The sequence below is a fragment of the Bison bison genome, unplaced genomic scaffold (genome assembly GCF_000754665.1).
Source record: "Bison bison bison isolate TAMUID 2011002044 unplaced genomic scaffold, Bison_UMD1.0 scf7180017864465, whole genome shotgun sequence".
Classification (NCBI taxonomy): Eukaryota; Metazoa; Chordata; class Mammalia; order Artiodactyla; family Bovidae; genus Bison; species Bison bison.
In genome coordinates, this window is record NW_011495026.1 from 610111 (window position 1) to 610631 (window position 521).

Consider the following 521-nt stretch of genomic DNA (forward strand, 5'->3'; position numbering starts at 1 on the left):
CCCAGAACTGATCTCCTTTAGGATGGACTGGTTGGATTTCCTTGCAGTCCAAGGGACTCCCAAGACCCTTTTCCAACACCATAGTTCAAAAGCATCAATTCTTCGGTGCTCACCTTTCTTTACAGTCCAACTCTCACATCCATACATGACCACTGGAAAAACCATAGCCTTGACTAGATGGACCTTTATTGGCAAAGTAATGTCTCGGCTTTTGAATATGCTGTCTAGGTTGGTCATAACTTTCCTTCCAAGGAGTAAGCGTCTTTTAATTTCATGGCCGCAATCACCATCTACAGTGATTTTGGAGCCCAAAAAAATAAAGTCTGACACTGTTTCCACTGTTTCCCCATCTATCTGCCATGAAGCAATAGGAGCGGATGCCATGGTCTTAGTTTCTGAATGCTGAGCTTTAAGTCAACTTTTTTCACTTCTCCTCTTTCACTTTCAAGAGGCTTCTTTTAGTTCTTCTTCACTTTTCGTTCATAAGGGTGGTGACATCTGCATATCTGAGGTTAGTGATA